The sequence below is a fragment of the Aethina tumida genome, chromosome 2 (assembly GCF_024364675.1).
Source record: "Aethina tumida isolate Nest 87 chromosome 2, icAetTumi1.1, whole genome shotgun sequence".
Classification (NCBI taxonomy): Eukaryota; Metazoa; Arthropoda; class Insecta; order Coleoptera; family Nitidulidae; genus Aethina; species Aethina tumida.
Window position 1 is genome coordinate 17,179,463 of NC_065436.1, and position 15,222 is coordinate 17,194,684.

A 15,222-nucleotide genomic window follows, 5' to 3' on the forward strand; every position below is an offset into this window, starting at 1 on the left:
CTTGTGAATATTTTCATAAAAATAATCCCTCAATTGTACCAGATATTCATTCAAAAATAGAAAACTAGCAAAGTAACCTAAAAATGTCTCAGAAATACTGAAATGACATAGAAAATAAACGACACTTTTAGTTCCACGTTTTGAAAGTGGATAAATTAATGCTAATTATTTATTTACGTTGTCTTAAAAACTAGTGTGCATAACTCTTGAAACATATGGCGCAGATTTATTTAAATATCATTAGCATGAATTATGTTTTAGTTTTGCATATGCATCGACTTTTGATTGTCATACAAGATACATATACATTACTGTCACAATTCAGTTAAAAATAGACGAAAACAAAAATAATGTGATTACAGCAGCCAAAAAAATAAATAATTCATGTCCGACAAATTTTAAGAATTGTGACTAACCACCCAAATTACCGTCGACTAAATTGGGTACTTGGGAAAGCACTTACAGCCATATTAAAAGAGGGAATTCACACTGATAACAATGTGTTAATGAGTGGGTATATTTGATGACCCTCATTGTCAGAGTAATGCTTTTTAACAAGAACATCAAACTGCAATTAATTTGTATTACACAGAAATGACACTTCCAACATGATAGAATATTATTCAGAAAAGTTCAATGGATAAATATACACACACACAGTTATTTCCTCAAATAAATATTCAAAAAAATACTTTCCATATGTTCATAAAGACTGTTTGACAGTAATTTTTACTGTTAAAAATTAACAGGTCGTTAAAGTAATCAGGCATTTCAATATGAACAGCATTTTTTAATCAATCAGTAATTAGCAATTGTGGACAATTAAAATTATAACTATTAATAATATAAAAACCCACATAGTAATATTAAGGACTGATGTTGTGCACATTTATGATGCGGCCGTTTTCTCACATAATCATTACTTTAAACCTTAACGAGTAGTAATGAAAATTACAGTAATTCATCGTAAACATCAGTTAATTATTCAAAGTCGGCCGATATTAAATCATAGTGAATAATTATGCGGATTTTCTGCAGACAAAACAATATTCCACCGTTACAACAATAAGCCAACATTGTTTATAAATAAACTATTTCAGGCTCACCAGAAGAAATGCATGCTATCCTAGAATTTATTATCTAGCAGTTCTCACGGATCTAAACGAAATCTATTCAACAGTCATGTTCTTTGCCCATATGGGGCATCATTAAAACGCCATTGTTATTCCAGCAAAAGTAACACACGGGCCCAAGTTTACTGTTGTCGGGCCGGTGCAACTAATAACCGAACAATTTTCATAACCGTTTACCAAACACCGAAAGTTACCTGCAGAAATAACACACTGGACCCAAAGCACAGTTCTCAGATAGCGCCACCAATAAATCCGACTCTCTGTGGGCAATGCTCCTGCAGGGCGCTATCGAGAAGAAGTCCTTCGCCTGCATGTCATCGCAGAAACCGTCAGGATCGATGTCCTGATCGATTTCGTCGCTCGTGGCGGTACCGGTCGATTCCAGGGAGTTGGCCCGGTGTTCTTTGTCCTCTTCGTCGTCGGATGGTAGGTCGCCATCGATATAGTGCAGCCAGAACAACGAGGACCGACTCTCCAAAGAGTTCAACCACTGAGATAATAGATCAGCTGACTCACTCTCGTAACCGCCATAGTCAATCTTGTTCTTTGATAAGTTTTTTATTACGAGCGTCTCGGTACCCATTGTGACGCTATTTTATCACCTAATCAAACATCGTCATGTTACGACAAGCCTTTTACCCTTTATGTTATTCTTCATAACCTTTAAAAATTTATGCAGATAAATTTTATTGTTGTCAAGAAAATTTTTAAAAAACAGTAAGTAATTTATTTGTTTATTTTAAATATTAATGAAGGACATTATAACTGAGAATTTTTTAATAACACAGAGAATAAATTTTTTATATTATATATTCTTCAGTTGGTAAATGGAATTTACTTTTTAAATTTTAAACACGTGCAATGAAATAATAAATATGTTCAATTAATGAAAAATGTACTATATATTTTTTCATATACAGGGTGTTTTAAGATCAAGGTAAAATATTCAATATTCACCCTGCATTTATTGGAGCATTCACCACATTTTTATATATACAGGGTGTCTCAAAATAAATTTAAAATATTTAAGGGAGAGATTTTTTTAGGAAAAAAACTAAAATAAAAGTATGTCCTGAAGGTCTTAAATTTTGATATATAAAGTGGGAGTATTTTCAAAAAAATATCGTATTTTTATACTATCTATAGTATCATTCTACATACTTTAATGAATGTGTATCAAGAGATGTTTTCTGATGTACAATAATCTTCAAGGGAAGATGCTTGGGTTCATTTTAAGACTTCATATACCTCAAAAATCTTAAATTTTGAGATATACCGCTTCCAGTGGCGTTCGTTGGATTTGAACTAAATATTTTTACAGAAAAATATGATGCCACATTAAAAATTACAAAGTTATTAATGTTTTAAATTAAATGTAAATAACGAACACCCTCAAAACAATTTGGGAGTACTCAAAATGGATTCTTAAAGGATGGATCTTGGTTAAAGTGTATGCCAAAATTGAACTTACCAGCATCAAAATTTATGACTTGACAATGACATTTTATGACACAACATTTTAGTTCATACATGAATCATTTTTTTCCAAAAAATTTGACAGATTTGTAATTACATGTAGGATTTAAAAATGTAAAAATATATAAGGTGTTCTACTGAAAATAACAAAATTAATCTCACTTTCGGCGACACCGGAAATTAAATTTTGTTCAAAATAAATTAGAAATGTAGCTGAAATCAAGTTATAATTTCAATTCTGTAGATTTTTCTTTCTTCATATATTATTAATGAAAAAGATGAATCACTCTGTATATATTATATTTTTTTAAATTTTATTTCTACTCATTTTCATTTTTTAATGAAATTATTATAAGATAATTGCTGTTTAAAAGATAACTTTTAATATGAAATAAAATTTTCCCATAATAATTAATTTAAACGCTTTATTTTTCAATTTTTAAAAAACTTACTAGTTTATTAAATATTCATCCATAATATCAGTTTTTATAAAATGCATTTTTTAAAACCAAGAAATTTCGTCTCGTTTCCAATCAATTTTTTATGGTTAAATTAAAATTAGTCGTCCCACATTTTTCTATGTCTAAATTTACATCAACCGAATAAAACTTTTTAGTTTGGAATATTTATAATGCTGCAACTGTTACAATATTACTTTTAATTTGAACTCTCAATTTTTTTTAGGTTTAATTTAATATATTAATTTTGTCAGGTGAGAACTAGAGTATTATTAAATCATTCACAGATTGAAATAAATCTTTGTTTAAATTCTCCCAACTCTTCTGAAATTTTAAAGTTGCGACAACTTAGTTTGGCACACAAACAATCTAAAACTAATGTCATAAATATGTTTTGAAATTTTTGTTAATTTTAAACACTAATAATCCAATGATTAATGAAGGCGATAACAGTTTCTAAACTAAAAATAAATATATCAATTTAAAAATATATATGTAATATGTAAATTCAATATACAAATTTTAAAAAATTGTTTGAATTATGAAGATTACTTAACATTTAGTATTTACTTAGTGTACAATTAAACTTTCGACACAAATTTGAATACATTAAAACATGTTTATAAATGTCAGAGATGAATAATTATTAATTGCCTCCGTTTATTAAAATCAATGATGTACCAATTTATAGAAAATCCTTTATTGAATACTGAATTGTTCAAAGTAGCCATCCATGCATAGATTAGGTCAACTTATTAAAGGTAAATTAATAAATTTCGTTGTACATTTTTAAAGTATTTAAGATGTAATGATCCTCAGACGTGCGTGTACATTATGAACACTTCGATTGCGTCTTGATCCCAAATACGGCAATCCGTAGTAAAAGAAAATGTATTCTATTCTGTAAATAGGAAATTACAAATATATAATCTTGTGTATCTATTATGTGCACTCCATAAATTCTTATTAAAACGGTTGATGTGGTTTATTATGTTATTTTACTGGATTAGACGGACTGTCACAAAGAGAGAGATTTGCAGAATTTGGTTGTGCACGAATGAGTATGATGATATAAGTTTTCCATTAAAGCGGTATCTATTGTGGATATAAATATTATAAATGATTTTTCCCGTCGATTTCATAATTTCATAGAAAAAAATATAATTTCAATTTTTTCAATTTAATATTTAATTTACATTTATAACTATTTAATCTGATAGAAGTTTCACTTTGTGATGGGAATTTTGATTACATTTCACAATTTATGTCAACATTATCGACATTTTTTGCACACGTTATTAACTTTAGTGAAAATAAAAATTATAAATAAAAAGTTGTTTATTTATTTATTTTATTACATTCACTAAATTAATACTCAAGCAATAAAATGCAAGACTATTATGGTTAATTATCTATAAAATATCTGGTAGCCGTAACCAAAAGCCGAAGACTTGTTACAAAGAGCACATCGACCTCCTGCTAGTGGTCATCAAATTTGCGAATAACACATGATAAGTTGAAACTCATGGATCGGAGAATCATTTGATCAATTAGAAATCAATGATTGGTGAATTTGCACCGCGAGGAAGGCAACGATTTCCCCGGGGACATAATAAATTCAGATTCCGAACAATAAAAACGGCGTGTCAGGACGGTCCGATATAGGTATCGGAAGGTGTACGGCATGATGCATGTGTTACAAAACACCTGTTGTGGGCATCGCAAGCCATCAAAGTATGCGTGGAGCAGCGGTTCTCAATCAATCTCTCTTTGACGACCAACCCCTTAATTTCCAAATTCCCCCTATAAAATGGGACCCTATATTAGTTAACAGTTAATCACAGTGATTAAAAGTATAAAACCCTCTACGAGGATAGTATCGGTATATACAGGGTGCTTCCGAAAGATGTGTACAGAATTCTACCCCAAATTCTCAATCGAAAAACTAACCAATTTGTAGAAAGTTACCAATTACTGAGATACGGGGGCTCAAAGTTAATAATTTACGTTAAATATATTTTATGGGATATTCTAAAATTAATAGATTATTCTAGATCCATAAATACTGAAAGAAATTATGGAAAAGTAATCATGCACAACAGAGACAGTAAAACTCTGCAAATTTGCTTCGTAGTGGGAATCATTTACTATCTCTGTCATACATAATGTCTTTCTCAAAATTCAGTAGGATCAAATGTTTTCCAATTGGTATATAACGTATGTGGCGCCCTCTAAATCAATCATAATTTTGTTTACAACATATTTGAATATTTCACCATAAAACTCCGTATATCAACTTTGATAAATTCTTTTACTGACTATTAATAAAAAATGAAAAATGAAAATTGAAAATATATTCTTGATTTTGACGCCCTGTATCTCTTCACCATTCGAGGACAATCTGCATTTATTGGAGCATTCACCACATTTTTATGTATACAGGGTGTCTCAAATGTAAGATAAAGCATCATATAAACGTGTGTCCTAAACGTATAAAATTGTGAGATATAAAAAAAATTTCAAAGACAAAGACAAGTAAATTAACAACATCGTTTTTTTTTCATATACAGGGTGTTTTAAGTTCAAGGTAAAATATTTAATAATTATTCAAAATTGACTCTACATTTATTGGAGCATTCACCACTTTTTTATATATAAAGGGTGTCTCAAATGTAAGATAAAATATTTAAAAGAGAGATTCTTGGGCCCTTTTTAACAAAAAACATCATATAAACGTATGTCCTAAATGTGTTAAACTTTGAGATAAAAAGGAAATTTCAAAAATAGTAAGTAAATTAATAACATAGTTTGTTTGTTTTAAATATTAATAGAATTCATTATAACTGAGAATCTTTTTTGATAACTTTGATACTGAGGATAAAATTTTTATATTGTATATTCTTCGGTGTTGGGAAGTGGAATTTTTTTTTTAAATTTTAAACACGTGACTTATTTTATATTATTTATATTTTTTTCATATATAGGGTGTTTTAAGACCAAGATAAAATATTTAATAATTATTCAAAATTCACCTTACATTTATTGGAATATTCACTATATTTTTATATATACAGGGTGTCTCAAATGTAAGATAAAATATTTAAGAGAGAGATTCTTGGGTACTGTTAAGAAAAAAAAACATATATGTAACGTATGTCGTAAAGGTTTTAAATTTTAAGATATAAAGATAACTTCAAAAACAATAAGTAAATTAATAACATTGTTTGTTTGTTTTAAATATAAATGAAGGACATTATAACTGACAAACTTTTTTAATAATACTGAGGATAAAATTTTTATATTGTATATTCTTCGGTTTGAAATTGGAATTTTTTTTTTTAAATTTTAACCACGTGAAATAAAAAAATGAATATGTTTAATTAATGCAAAATATATTATACACATTTTTTCATATACAGGGTGTTTTAAGACCAAGGTAAAATATTCAATAATTATTCAAAATTTACCCTGCATTTATTGGAGTGTTGACCACATTTTTATATATACAGAGTGTCTCAAATGTAAGATTAATATTTAAGAGAGAAATTCTTCTCTTCTTAAGAAAAAACCTGATCAAAACGTATCCCCTAAACGTTTTTTAGATATAATGTGGGAGTATTTCCACAAAAATATCGTTTTTATTGTATTTGTATCAAGAGGTGTTTCTTGATGTACAGCAATTTATTTAAATTAAAGTAAATAATATTAAATAATACCATGATTACTTTTGAAACACACTATATATACATTATTTGGTAGAATATTTTTCAAAATATTGAAACTTTGTAATTATTGTCATCGACAGGTTATTGTTGCAAGTCACTGAAACGAATCCTGCGAACCCCCGGGGTCCTATTAAGGGTTCGCGAATCACCGGTTGGGAAACGCTGACGTACAGCTTACACGGCATTCTAGTATCGGTCCGATCGAGCCAGGAGGCATAGGTAACCCACTGACCGCGGTTGTTCTGTCTTCGGTCTTCGGACTTTTCGCTGCTTCCACCGACTCTGGGCACCACTATGTGACCGGTGTTGTCGGTTTAAATTCGTTTTAACGTCTATTAGAATTTTTGCGACAACGAAATTGCTTCAATATTAACAATGAACAATGAACATTATTTATGCATTTTCATTTACTGGATTTTTCTTTGTTTTACAAAAAACGGATAACTGTATCGTTGAAATTTACAGTATTGTTATTGTACCTTTCTTTTCCGCTATTTACAAAATTATTCAGATTTTTTACTATCACTGCAAAATGGTAATTAGAGAAAATCATTAGTGCATGTTTTAAACAGTTGCTGTTAAATTTTAAGTCAGTTCCAAGGAAATGGAAGTACATTTACATGTGATAATAAAAATTTTTTTTTTACTCCATTTACTAATCTTTGAAGTATTTCTTGGAACTCTCTTGTAAAATATACAATTTTTAAAAAAATAGTTAACGAATAATTAAAAAAAAAAACATATTTAATAAATAAAAACTCAGTAATTGTTGTTAATAATGATAATTAAAGAAATATATTATATAATTTTTATTTTTATTTGATAATCCAAAAAAAGTTTTAATATCTGACACGTATAATTATTATATCCTTTTTGTTAAATAAGTGTGGCAACATCTTGAATAAACGACTTACAATATTATAACTTATTTCGTCCATTGAAAGCGGGATTATTATTATATTATACACATATTACGGACCATAATTAGGTTGATCACTTTTTTATTAAATGTTAGACATGTATTCACACGAGATTAAGCAAATCTTAATCAGATTTAACGTTTAATCAAGCAAGTGTACAAATATTAAAAGTTTCCATTTCACTTCGATAGGTAGCTGAAGTTTTTATTGGCCGAATTTACCGTTACGTCGTAATTGGAATATTCGGTAATTGCGATTTGTCAGATGAATTAAATAATAATGGCCAATTATCTAACAAATAACAGTCGCTTTTGATACCTACACGTCGAGTTATTCAAGACTTTGATTGATTTTCTGTAACGGCAATTAGATTAACAATCAGTATTATGTTCAACATATTATTCAGATATTTGATCAATGGATCTTTTCCACATTTTTTGAACGGAATTGTCTTACTTAATAGTTTACTAATAACCCGTTATACGTATAAATGCGTAATTCAAAACGCACTTTAGCCATTAAAACATTCTTCAGATGCAAAGCGAAACGGAAGGACGAATCTGAGCATCGAGCAGGAAACACAAAATACCAATAATTATGCACTTTTTAATATTGGCCATTAAAGCCTCATAATATATTTCCGTTCACCTAGATTTCTTTTAAATTATAAATAGCTGTAGTTTAGTTTTAATACTACTATAAAAACAAAGCCATAAACTCTTAAGGACCAACAAACAACCATTGTGAAATAAACTGAAATTAATGTTTTATACACGGTAATGAAAATATGTTGTTTTATATTCTTTGTTTTAAAGAGAACGCTTAAAAATAAATTGAAAGAAAATAAATTAGAAGTCACTAATAATGTTCGGGGACAAAATCAGTTTGCAAATTGATATGTTCGACTGTAGGTATATCTTAATAACCTTTATAGTTGTAATAATACATTTGATCTGCCGAACCTAGTTAATTAAATTTTATTGCAAAGGAAGTAAGGACAGACAGACAATGCCCCTATAAAATAATTTGTATTGCCTATAAATTTACATGAAATAGATTGTAAATAAGCATAGGCGTGTTGCGATTGTGTACAATTTAGTAGAGGCCAGTTGAAAAGTCCCATTGGTTTATGAGAATTACTTCATGGGCTATATTTGTATATAGAACGCGTTTATATTACAGTAACAGGTTACTAATTACAGTTTATTCAAAACATTGATTCTATCTTATTTAATTTATATAGAAAAATATATTAATGGTTTTATTTAAATAATTTCTTAACTAATTAGTTAAGTAAAAATATTTTATTAAATTTATTTTATAATTGAATATTTTACGTTAAATTTGGAATGCAAAGATTTTTGGAAAGAACTGATTTATTTAAATTAGTAACTGTACTTAATTTGTTTAAAATAACATATTTACAATCTATTGTATTATAATGCATACAAAATTACTAAATGTCAATATTAATTACATTAATTGAATTATAATAAAAACAAATTCAATAACTTTCGAATAAATTTAAATAATAAATTCCTTAACTTTTTATTGTTGAGATGAAAGTATAAAAGTTGTGTCTTCGGATGGATTCTTTCACTATTTAATTTCTGTTAATTGATAGGTCAAATTAAAAACGATGGTTTGTATGTAGTACATGAAATAATTATTAAATTATTAGACTTAATTTTGATAAAAAATAAAAATAATTTACAGGTAACATCTACAAATGTCAAATAGTTATTTAGAAAATATAAAAAATGAATTTTCATAAAATCTTTTTAATATAAAGGTGCTTATATCATTCGTGAGATAAATGAAATTTAAATAATAAATTCGATAATTTTATAGTGTTAAAATGAAAGTGTAAATTGTGTGTTCAAATAGAATTAGCATATAATTCCTATTATTTGAAAAATTAAACTGAAAATTGATGGTTTATATGAAATAATTTAAAGCTACTATTTTTAGAGAGTAGAAATATACTTCTAATAATTTTTAACATAATTTTAACATTATTATAACAAAAACAATCTCTTGTAGGTAAACCTAATTTTTAAATATTTTTTACACATCAATTTCTTCTTCTTATATTAAGGTAAGTGACAAAAAATTATTTTAAAATTGTAATTAATCAATTTTCATAATTCATTTAAAGATAATTGCTTGATAAATATAGAAAATTAATTAAAAACTAATAAATTACACTAAAATTGGGACGAAAACACTCTCTGATCATTTTTATTAAAATTTGAATATTCATGATATTTTAATTAACAGGGTAAATAAATAAATGATATTAAATCTTTCTCACACATTTGTTAAACTTAATTAAACTTTGTCAAGTCAATAATTCAATGTTTAAAAAAAATATATTTTTTCAAATTAAAAATTAATTACAAAAAATTAAATAATTTACATGTGGGTTGCAATTTACCCATTAAGACTTGCCATTTTTTTACGTCAGCGGTATTACTAAAATTACACAAACGCTTATCGTAACATGACAACGCAGTTGAAAAATTACCATCACCCACAAAAATCACATGAAAATCCACTGGTCGAAATGCACACACAAGCACCGTATCAGTACTACAATACACCACTACTATATCATCGAAAACAAACGGCCTGGAGTCGCGGCGTACCGCGAGGAAGTGAATGGTACTCGGTTCCGATGAAGATTAACAATATCTGCAAGTCGCTGCGGAGCTTGATGGCAGAAAATCGACTGTGCCGACGTATCGAACCCGGTTCGGTGCATTTGTGACACAATTCTGGGACCCAGATTCGGCCATATCAATAAGAGAGCAGGTGGGTACGGTGAACAGTGGTACGGCCGCAGGTTTAGACGGATGAAGACGGAATCCGATGACCGCAAGCGTGAATAAACAAAATATTTGCTCTTAAATCAACTGGGGGGAATAAATATTGGAGCATAAGAAAATTATTCAATTAGTATTCCCGTTGTGAATCCAATTTAATTAATTTGTGATTGACATTAGTTAAATCATTTACATTTTTTCCAGACAAATAAAACAAAATCATCTAAATAAAATGTATGTGAGATAATAATAGATATAACCGGAGCAAAATCTTGATTGTATATTTTTCCTAAATATACCATTGTGCGATGGGTCATCTAGAACTCTAATCCACTAATAAATGGGAAATGAATAAATCATCATACACCGAATTGATAATTTTTCTTCCATTTACAGTTAGACTGTGAGAGATAACTTATAGCTTTAAACACAAACCTTGATGATGCCATAAATCGTCGTTGATTGGTCCACGATTTGCTTTATTGTTTTACTCAGTAAAATCTTTGTTGTATTATAAATCATTCGAAGGCAGTTGTTTAAATAGAGCTACGTAAGTAACTGTCGAAAGATTCCATTAAAAATTGTTATTACTTTCTTGTAACAATAATTATACATATTAAAGAGAATTTCTTGGCAAATAAAAGGAATTGTACAAACAGTGGAGATGTGAGAAATAGCAGAAAATTTAAAATTGAATATTTTGTAACATAATTCATAAAAGGATTTAATTCTAATTTATGTGGTATAGATGGTATGTGTAAATGTACTTAAAATAAAATTTGGGACTAATGGTAATTACCAAATTAAGAGAAGCCTCATTTAAGGGTGAGTGTAGTAAAGAGGGAAGTCTGTTTATCAAATAAAAGAAAAACAATATTTTTGTTGTTGTCATCAGAGCATATGACAGTCAGAATAAAAAATCTTCCACATTTTCGGTGAGGAATAATGAATCTAATTTAATAGAATTGGATGGGATAATAAACAACAAGTTCCCTGCCCTTAAAATAAAAGTTTGGACACTAGAAACGGAGTGAAGGGAACATATATACTATGATTTAATGGGACCATTCCACCAATGGAAATTTACCAGTTACACAGATTGTATTACATGATAATGATCTAAAGTTGTTCAAAATTGTTTAAAATATAAACATGTTACACCTCTCGATTGTCCAGTACAAAATCCGGATCTAAATCCAATTGAAAGTTTCGTTATTAATTGAAGAGCAATGAAATTTTACAACACGTTAACAATTTATACATAAGTTATTCATAAATTATTTTAAATGTGAATTAATTTTGTTTAAGATTTAATTTAAGCAGAAATTATTTCGATTTAGGTACTAAACGAATAATTCTAGAAGGAATATAGCGTAATTAATTTAATTAATTTTTCCTAATTAACAATAAAAAGTGTATGGTGTATGTGCTATTTCTCTGGCCACCGCCATATGTGTAAGTTATTGTCAAGTGTGTTAATGTACATTTTGGTACGACAAATTTGATGAAGTTATAAATGGTGTTAATGGGGAAATGCAAATTTTATAAAATTATGTCTCGAAAGTAAATATAGTAATTACGATTTTACTAACTTCTTCATCATCTTTAAAATTGTTCATTTATTTGACCCAAGTTAATATTTTTATACCATTCGTAATTAATTACACATATACAGTATAGGCAGAAAGTAAGGCAACTTTTTTAAAATTCAAATAATATTTGTCCTGGTTATTATGTTCAAAAAATATATATTGAAAATTAAAACCCCCTTTCAAAATTTAACAATTACATAGTTAAACAATAAAAAATAAAGAGTTTAATTTTACTGATGATTAATTATTTTGGACTGGCAAAAAGTAAAGGAACTTCTGCTATTTAAAGTTTTATTACTACAAATAAGTTGTAATTAGTATTTTAATTAATTCTATACTAACATTGTAAAATTTCCAATATTATGATACTCTTCGTGTATTACTTTGTTGTTCACTATCTTTCGTAAGTTTTCAATGTAGTTTAGATAACATTAATTTTGTCCCTTAAACTACTCCTACTCCAAATATTTTGAAGAGTGTTTCGAGTCATTACCTTGTTGGAAATAAAGTTTTAAAGGCATATTTTTATTTGAATACAGTACCATGGTGTATTAATATTTCTTTATAAATAAAACGATTCATTCAAAGGAGAGGACCCCCTCCTGAAAAGCAACCCCATACCATTACCGACCTATCGCCGTGTTTAACAGGCGTTTACATTTAAAATCACATCAATGCTAACCAGATTAAACTTGATTTCATCACTCCAGATCGCTCGTTTCCATCATCGTCCAGTGTAAAAGAGACGAAGACTCCCTTATATTGTAGTAAATCTATCTCTTAGAGTTCTAGGAGGAACATTAATTCTAAGTTGTGTCTCAATTAGACCTTCTATTTTGTTGGAACTCAGGAAAGGATCATTTGTGGAAGATACAATCCTTCCAATTTTATATTTTCCTTCCACATCACCATTAAAGTTTTTAATCACTGGTACTGGTTGTCTAGAGTTCTTTTAATTTCATTATTAATTTTAATATTTTAAAACGCAATTTCTACCTGGTTTGCATAAATTTATGTTTAATTTAATATATTTAAAAGACCATGTCAAAGATATGTTAAAAGAAACTGGCTAAAAAATTTTAAAAATGTGTGAATATAAAGAAAACTAGATTTAAAAAGTCATTAAAATTTCTATAATTTTTACATGATACTATTAATTTATTATCATGATTATCGTTATCTCTCACTGGATTGAAAGGACGATACAATCTGTGATTTTAATTTGAAAGATTTTTTTTTCCACGAGACATTATATTAACTTGATTTACTGTAAAATTAAAAATTGTCGATTTTCTAGAAATTAGCGGGATTTACTCTAATTTTTGCCAGCTGAATATTTAGTTTTTTGAGCTAATTATAGAATTAGTTTTAATACAAGAAATATTCACCGATATGTTTGTATAGAGTGTGTTCATAATTGCATATACAGGGCGGTAGCAATTTATATATTTTTAAAGTTGCTTTACTTACTGCCAATACTGTAAATTATGAAAAACTAAATTCTGTAGTGAAATATTGTCTAGAAAAATATAAATACGTAATTTGTTGGCTGTAACTAATTCTCAAAGGTTAATTTTACATGTATTATCTGTCTCCTTAAATAAGCAGGAGTCAATCTTTACAATTGATAATAGAAAAGCAATTACAAGAAACCCATCGCTCGCCCATAAACGTACCGTTAGCATAAACCAAATAAAAAAGAACCCTGTAATCTCACGGTAAGATAAGATCACACAGTGCTAAATATGATGTGGGAAGGCGTGGCTCCCAGATCCATTCATTACCATAAATATTCGATCTTAATTGACATTAATATTAAGACAATAACTAAACGCGTCCATATACAAGATCCAGTACCAATAAAATTCACGTATTCGTACATTTTACTTTCGTTCATGATTTTCTCAGGGAACACACCGTCCAAACGAATCTCATGGAACTGGTTCGCTTTCGTCATTGCAAATTATTTGACAGAAGAGAGAAATTCCAATTTCCGTTTTTGATCCGATAAGGTATAAAATTTAATTAGTTGGTTATATGGTCAGTGCCGAACCCTAACGGAAAATTTAGACGTCAAATATTTCACACAACTACCCAATCCATCAATAGAAATCGAAAACTTGTAAATACATCCTGTAGAAATTATAGTTACCCGCTTGGAACATTTCTACGTACCTGGAACAGATAAATAAAAAACTGTTAGAAACATTTTTCAATTAATCGTGGTTCATTTTCTAATCAACACCTCCCCGCTACTTGAGCCTTTTTCTAGGAAAACCAGTTAATTCTAAATTTATGTATCTTGAGTTCTTGAGAGTATGTAAGAAGCAAATTTATTCTCAATCGAGCCAGTAAAATAGTTGGTCATAACGGAACGTCTGTGTTGGTTCTCAAAGAATCATCAACCTCTCTTCGGTTGCATTACAACCTACCGTAACAATTCTGCGTCGATCTTTACCGTCCCAAGTTGGGAGTCCCAATCAATTTGTCAATAATGTCTTGCATGTAAATGCGGTTTTCAATTAATTAAAAATGTGGGTGCAAAAATTAAACATTAGCATATAAATAGGTACGGGAATGTCAATATGTCACCAATTTATTGTCTAGACAGGAATCATAAAATATAATTATTAAGTAGTTTTATTATATTATGATTTAATGGTTATTGTTTGCAACAAGAGTATAGATTTATGTCGATGTGCAATAAATTTTAATATAAGGATAAAGGCTTTAAATAAATCAATAGGGTCAATCAAGTGTTAAGTACCGGAGGTCAATGTCAAATGCAAAGAACTTCTAATTGGCTAGAAGGACACAACAAGGTGGAAATGGTGTATTTATGTTACAAAATTAGTAGTAATTTTCACCCTTTATTTTTTAAACTAAACAATGATTTAACGTGCATTTTAATTAGATATATTGAACATAAATTTAGCCGTGGCTAATTAAAAGAGATATGGTTAGAAATTAACGTCGTTAATTTAACGGGATAAAAATAAATACGATAGAAAAATAATGTTCAGTGCAATAAAACTCAATTAAAAAACCGTTTTTCATAATAGCAACTTTCATATTTGCAACATTGATTAGCAT

The 15,222-nt window shown here is 28.5% G+C and overlaps 1 protein-coding gene across 6 annotated transcripts in view; it reads right to left on the minus strand.

The window, feature by feature from the left end:
- Positions 1-15,222, minus strand: part of LOC109606627 (FH1/FH2 domain-containing protein 3) — an 88,132-nt gene that overhangs the window by 9,084 nt on the left and 63,826 nt on the right. The window lies entirely within an intron of this gene.